Here is a 7,078-nt window from a genome sequence, read left to right on the forward strand (position 1 = left end):
ACTCATTCACCCACTCACAGTCACTCACACAGACACACCCACTCACAGTCACTCACACAGACACACCCACTCACTCACCCACTCACAGTCACTCACACAGACACACCAACTCATTCACCCACACTCACTCACATAGATACATCCACTCACTGAGGTAGTCTCTCACAAGGTATGGCGTATGAATGAACTAACACACAGATTAGCAGACTAGTTGTTGAGCAGAACACTAGGGTCAACAGCAGGTGATCATCTGTCGGCTCAGATTTTAATCTCTCTTTTAATCCACCAAGTCTTGTATTTCCTACTTCCATGTTTATTCTCATGTTCATCAGTTGCTTTGCATACTCTTTGCATCCCTGATGTCCAGGATCAGACCATGTTTCCTCCACACCCTTCCAGGGACACGACAAACCCAAACATTACATCGGTGTAAAAAACCCACATACACACATTTTTAATATACACTGTATTGCCAAAAGTATTCGCTCACCCATAGAAATGATCGGAATCGGGTGTTCCAGTCACTACCATGGCCACAGGTGTATAAAATTAAGCACCTAGGCATGCAGACTGTTTTTACACACATTTGTGAAAGAATGGGTCGCTCTCAGGAGCTCAGTGAATTCCAGCGTGGAACTGTGATAGGATGCCACCTGTGCGAGAAAACGGAAGTGTTTGGGAATGACAGCAACTCTGCCAAGAAGTGGTAGACCACGTAAACTGACGGAGCGTGGTCAGCGGATGCTGAAGCGCATAGAGTGAATAGTGCGAGATCACTACCGACATTCAAACTTCATGTGGCCTTCCGATTAGATCAAGAACAGTGCGCAGAGGGCTTCATGGAATGGGTTTACATGGTCGAGCAGCTGCATCCCAGCCATACATCACCAAGTGCAATGCAAAGCATCGGATGCAGTGGTCTAAAACACGCCGCCAACAGACTAGAGCAGTTCTCTGGAGTGACAAATCACGCTTCTCCATGTGGCAATCTGATGGACGAGTCTGGGTTTGGCAGTTGCCAGGAGAATGGTACTTGTCTGATTGCATTGTGCCAAGTGTAAAGTTTGATGGAGGGGGCATTATGGTGTGGGGTTGTTTTTCAGGATTTGGGCTTGGGCCCTTAGTTCCAGTGAAAGGAACTCTGAATGCTTCAGCATACCAACATATTTTGGATAATTCCATGTTCCCAACTTTATGGGAACTCTTTTTGGAGCTGGTCCCTTCCTCTTCCAACATGACTGTGCACCAGTGCACAAAGCAAGATTCATAAAGAGATGTATGGCAGAGTCTGGTGTGGATGAACTGGTCTGCACTGGGTCCTGACCGATAGAACCGATAGAACACCTTTGGGATGAATTAGAGCAAAGACTTCTCGTCCAACATCAGTATGTGACCTCACAAATGCGCTTCTGGAAGAATGGTCAAAAATCCCCATGAACACACTCCTAAACCTGGTGGAATGACTTCCCAGAAGAGTTGAAGCTGTTCTAGCTGCAAAGGGTAGACCAACGTCATCTTGAATTCCTATGGATTAGGAATGGGACGTCACTTAAGATCATATGTGAGACAAGAAAGGTGAGCGAACTTTTGGCAATATAGTGTGTGTACCAACATGATTAACTTAGCCTTAAATTGGGATGTGAGCGGAGTAAGGCTTCCTGCCGCATTCTGTCTTAAGGAACACACGTATTTCAGAGCTCTGTCACCACTAATGAGCAGATAGCGGTGTGTGTATGAACACACACTGCAGCTGTTTGATGAAACTGACCGGCCACCGCAGAACCTGCCGAAGTAAATATTTAATTCTAGCGTGTTGCCATGGCAACTGGTTGCATTGTCGCCGGGCTTCGCATGGGACATAAATTATGTTTAAATGTATGACACCATGACACCCACTCACAGTAAGAATGAGAATGATAAACCCCTGAAATACTCCCCTCGGTTCCTATTGGCATGTTACATTTCTTTTTTTTTCTGCGTCTTTCAGAGAAGATATCTGCAAATGTAATGATGTGACAAGCATAATTTTGCAAATTAAAATGAACATGGACTTTGTGCATATTTTATGAAGTTTCATGCTGTAGGAAGGGATGTTTCCTGTTAAGTGATCTATGATGTGTTTCTCTTCAAATCCTCATGCAATTTTGTCAGATTACAGATTTAATAGTGGTTAGGCAAAAAGATTGTGGCTTAAAAGGAATGAAGGCATATACAATAGTAGTAGTAGAATCATTTTAGAATTTTGTATTATTCCTTTTATTGTAGGATAAAACAAATGTATAATATATAATATATATAATAAATGTATGATAAAGTTGCCTCAGCAGTCCAGAGGTAAATATTCCAGATGAATCAACATTTATGACCAAGCTAAGCACAGTACAGCACAGTACACAGTCCTGTCGTGTACTTCCATGATTCTGTGTTTCACTAATTGACTGAATAGTGCTATTCAGTGATGCCCGAGGTATCATTTCTGCTACTGTCAAACAATGTGCTCTCTCACCTTGACTTAGTGAAGTTAATAGTGAACCAGAGTTATTACCGGGGGAGAAGAGCTTTGTCGATATCAAGGCTGCAAACAAAGGCATGAGTAATGGAGCCCGTGGCACACTGAGAGAGTGATGCTCTAATCTTCGCAGCATTGCACAAGTGGAAGAAAGACACTTTAACAGCAGCATTAGCAATGACCTTCCAATGAGAACTCGACTTGAGGAGATCAAACTATTCCCCAACTGTTTTTGCATCATGGCATACTGTGTCCTACTGCTGAAAAAGGATTTGTGCCATTACGGAATACTGTGGCCATGAAGGGGTGTACTTGCTCTACAACAGTGTTTAAGTAGCTGGTGCGTGTTACAGTAACATCTACATGAATGCCAGATTCAGTCTCCCAGCTGCCCAGACATTAGCCAGAATATCACACTGCCCCCACCAGCTTGCTTTCTTCCCATAGTGCATCTTGGTGCCATCTTGTCTACTGGTGAGCGACACGATGTGGAAGAAATTGCGATTGATAAGACCGGTACTTCCTGTGTGTGTTTGGGGATCTGTTTCTTTTTGGGCTCTCCTTAGATTTGTTGCATGCTTGTGATTGGCTGCTTGTTGCCCTGCCCAGGTGCTTGGTTTCTGTTGGCCAGATCTGATGGCGGGAAATTTGAAAAGAGATCCTTTGTCTGAGAGTGGAGGAGCTGCACTATACCTGTCTGAGCTGACACACTGCTCCAGTGGACATCTACCGGCACAGACCAAACTTGGTGATTCTACTTTTTCCTCTTCTTGAACTTACTGTAACATTTAGTCTACAGGATTTGTAAGCGTAGTTTGTTGTATTTTGCTTTCTTTATTTTTAGGTAAGTTAGTGGGTTTTGCTTTAGGTGGATTGTTTGTTGTTTTGGCCTGGGGTCACAATGAGGTCATTAAATCCTATTTTGTTTTTCATAAAATTTTTCTGAAGTTGGTAAATAAGTAGAGATCTCACTTAAGAGCACATAAAAATCGTGCTTTTTTTGGATGCTTTGTGCTGTATCTGTTTTGTCTGAGGCTGTGTAGGGTTAAAACCTTTGTTGCGTCCTTCCCCTAGAGGATGTAACAAAGACCGCTGCACCTTCTTCCATCGCGCTATGGACCAGTTGTGATGTTCACGTGCCCATTGTAGGCACGTTGGGTGGTGGACAGGAGCTAACATGGGCTCCCATGGCCAGAAAAACTGATGCACCATGTGGTCAGACACCTTCCCGTCACTGTCATCATGAACGTTTTCAGCAGGGTGTGCTACAGTAGCTCTTCTGTGAGATTACACTAGACGGGCTAGCCGTCGCTCCCCAAGGTCATCACCAGCCTCAGACTCCCGTGACCCTGTCAACGGGTCAGCGGTTCTCCTTGGTCCGACCTCATTTGGTGGGCACTAACCACTGCACACTGGGATCACCCCACAAGACGTCCTGTTTTGGAGATGCTCTAACGCAGTTGTTTAGCCATAACAATTTGGCCCTTGCCAGAGTTGCTCAGATTCTGATGCTTGCTAATTATAATTTATTTGCTTCCCACACATCAGCTCCGAGAACTGACTGTTCTCTTGATGCTGAATATGTCACACACCTTGAAAGGCGTCAATGTAACAGGATAATCAATGTTATTCACTTCACCTGTCACTGGTTTCAGTGTTATGGGTTATGTATGTAAGTGTAAATGGTCACTATGACCCAAAGGTTTGAACTCCTGAGGTAAAATGTCACACTTCATCCAAAAAGCTGCCATGGTAGCTAAAATGTTTAAAAATGTAAGCATTCTCTCTTTACGATTAAGATTAAATTACTCCCAGTAAGCAATAAGGCATTGCGATAATTGTTAGTTAGTTATGTGTTCTATTCCTGATGTAATTCCAGACACATCACTTATTACTTATTATATCATTATCATATTCATTTTGAAGTGATGTTTAGAGGAGACAAAGACTTGAGTTCTACTGTCTAGACACAATGCTATCCTGTAATTTTATACTTTATTCTGCTTCCTTTATTCCATCTACAGCTGTGGAACGTGTACACTGCATCTTTATCACCCTCAGGTGAAAACACCTTTCACGGATATCAGGCCAAGCTAGATAGCTCTTAAATTATGACACGACCTTTAGAAGAAGCACTTCTAATTCCATTAACGTCTCGATAACGGGGTTGTCATGGACAAGAAAGCGACCCTGGTTCACCAGACAATCAGCTTTCACATCATGTCAAAGCAAGCCCTATGAGATGGGTCTATAGTGATCAGCATGAAGTGCGCGTGTGTGTGTGTGTGTCTGTGTAGTGATGGATGGATCCTTAGTAAGCTGTGTAGGATACTCCAGGCCAGTTGTCCCACCCCTACCACACTATTCCACAGTAGACAGATGGTCACTGCCGGCTTGTGGCATTTGGGGTGGCACTCGTTGCTGTTTGCGACAGAAAGACTGGCTTGAATCTGAGCTGATAAGGTGGAGAGTGGCTTTGATCACAGTGCCTCCAGCCGAACCACACAAAGTAAATACATTCGTAATAGCTGTGGCCCATGTCCAATCAAGATCCACCTTCAAGTCCTGCCAAACATTCTTTTGGAGAATTTAAATATAGATTCAGCCTTTATATTCGGCAATAGCATTTCATAAACATCCTGAGGTCATAGTCTTTATTTTTCTAGCTTTCCTTTCATGGTCATTTACCACACGTCTGTGCAATACAAAACAACCAACAACCCATTACAATACTGTAAGTATTCCCTCTTTAAATGAGTCCTTATTCAATGCTTATCTAAATTCCGTCCATAACCGTTTCTTAAACATGATCCGTATTATTTAGTGACTTCTGTGAGTGATTTGATGGATGTGGAAGGAGAATATGGACTCTATCTGGTCTTTGCAGTGTAAATGCTTAATGCTGGACTGTAAAAAGAGGCAGAATTATTTGGGTGCCCTTAATTCAAAATGTCCCTAAGCTACCTTTTCTCTTATAAAGATCGAAGAAATCTCACAACGGAATGTCCTTGCTTTTTTATAGGAGCTTGTTGCCATGTTTATGGTCTGCTCGGAGCGACTCCTGGACGTGCAAATATGTTGCACAGCAAAACCAGTTGAGTCACTTTCTGCTGGATGCATGGACTATGCAGGAATAACTTTTAGCCCTGCTGCAGTCAGGCCTCAGTTGTTGTGCTTTCTGGTGATCTGCAACATCCTCCTCGATCCCCCTTGTGTATTAACCAGGGGGGAATGTTTTTAATGAAGTATTTAAGCAAGTGGATAAACAGTCAAACCAGGACAGCAAGCACAGTGACATAATGTGTTTGTCACACACATTGTGCCAATGAAATTAAAAGCTTCTCGTATGATCAGATAGTAAAATCTAATATACGACAAGATGGCAGCATGTAGCACTAACGTTTACGAAAAACCACTTTTTAACCCTCACTATAAAACCTGACTGGCCTTTTAAAGGTTTGACGACGAGAACTTTGAGTGGGAGAATTGCCACTGGGTTATTTATGGGTTGTGTCATTCCGTTTTTTTGCTTTGTTCACCACAGCTGGCCCTGTCTGGGAAAAAGAGAAAGGGTTGCATGCATGACCCATCTCTCTCTATAAATATTACTGCACAGAACGGGCGCGGCCCACCCTCCACCGGATTCGAGCTGCAGAGATAACTTTTTTTTCCTTTCTAGCTTCTCTATCACACACAGTACAGGCAGTGCAGTGCTTGTACTTGGACAGGAAATCCCTGTTTGTATATGGGTTCGTTAATAAATGTTAATCAGCATTCGGTATGCTTTATAATGACAATACATCTTCTGGTGTAGGCTGTATGGTTCTGCTAAAAGTAACTGCTGCTTAGAATATCTGTCTCTGTGTCTGCATTTATTGAGAAAATTCTAATAAAGAGATGACGACGGATTTCTCATTAGTAAGATTCAGGAGCTTATTGTCATATGCACAGAGAAACAGGCTGTTTCTCAGTCCAACGAAATTGTTATTGTTACAAGAATTAACAATCAACAATTACAAATAAAAGTAAAGATCAAAGATAAAGTAAAGATTTTAAGTACTAGGAAGTAAGTTAGAGAGATGGAGCCAGCCCTAACCTTTTAGAGAAACACTTTAAACACGTTTCAACCTAATCATTATTTAAATAATTTGTTCAATTACCAAGGACATTCATTTTGCTGCATTCACCTGAATAAAAAGACTTAAAATCTATTACATTTTATGTCCATTACATGCTTCTATAGCTTATGGTGATAGTCATGTGTCCTCTTTCCAAGATCATCATGAGGAAGTCAGTTGCATCAGTAATAATGGGCTCTGCATCTTGCTGCATCAGTACTGTCCATGATACTGATTCAGTACTGTCCATGATACTGATTCAGTACTGTCCATGATACTTCTTGAATTATTAGCCATCCATCCATTCACATCCACTTATACGGGTCATGGGGGCAGTAGCCTAAACAAGGAGGCCCAGGCTTCCCTCTCCCTAACCACCTCTTGCAGCTCTTCTTGGGTGGTTAATGAGATATAAATTATTACGAATTATTAGAGGTGATTGTTAAATATA

This window comes from Brachyhypopomus gauderio, chromosome 17 (genome assembly GCF_052324685.1).
Source record: "Brachyhypopomus gauderio isolate BG-103 chromosome 17, BGAUD_0.2, whole genome shotgun sequence".
Taxonomy (NCBI): Eukaryota; Metazoa; Chordata; class Actinopteri; order Gymnotiformes; family Hypopomidae; genus Brachyhypopomus; species Brachyhypopomus gauderio.